Raw genomic sequence first — 640 nt, 5'->3', positions numbered from 1 at the left:
ATATATATATATATATATATATATATATACTTACTTGGAAGAGGATGCGTGGCGTTCAATCATATAATAATATAAATAATATATATTTATGCATATATGCATACGTATATGTACATACTTACATCTATACGTATGTATATATATATATGTATATGCATATGTGGGCACAGGTCGTCACGAAACGTTAGATCCAGTACGAGTACATGCAATATGAACTAATTTTTCGAGCGAAATACTAGACTAGAAAAACAGCCAACAACTGATGAAGGGTCGTTCTTTATGTTTGTCTTGTTTTCCATTTGTGTCTTTCGTTGTTCAAAAAAATAGTTCATATTCCATTAAACGTACTTCGTATTTTTTTTGTTGTACACGTTTCGTGACATCCTGTCCCCACATAAGCATATATGTAGTGTGTAGATGTAAGTTTGTACATATACGTATACATATATTCATATATATATTATTTATATTATTATAAATATATATATCGCAAATTCCTGAAGCGTTCCATATTTTAAAACCATCTTTCTTTCCTTCCCTGAACGTCTGCTAATACTTGTACCACGTTCTCGCGTTGTTTGTTTCTTCTTTTCTTGTGTTTGTTCTTCGTTTTTTTTTTATTTACTATATATATATATAT

The sequence above is a fragment of the Octopus bimaculoides genome, chromosome 22, assembly GCF_001194135.2.
Source record: "Octopus bimaculoides isolate UCB-OBI-ISO-001 chromosome 22, ASM119413v2, whole genome shotgun sequence".
NCBI classification, from domain to species: Eukaryota; Metazoa; Mollusca; class Cephalopoda; order Octopoda; family Octopodidae; genus Octopus; species Octopus bimaculoides.
The sequence above is the reverse complement of the archived record's forward strand: the minus strand, read 5'-3'. Positions refer to the sequence as shown.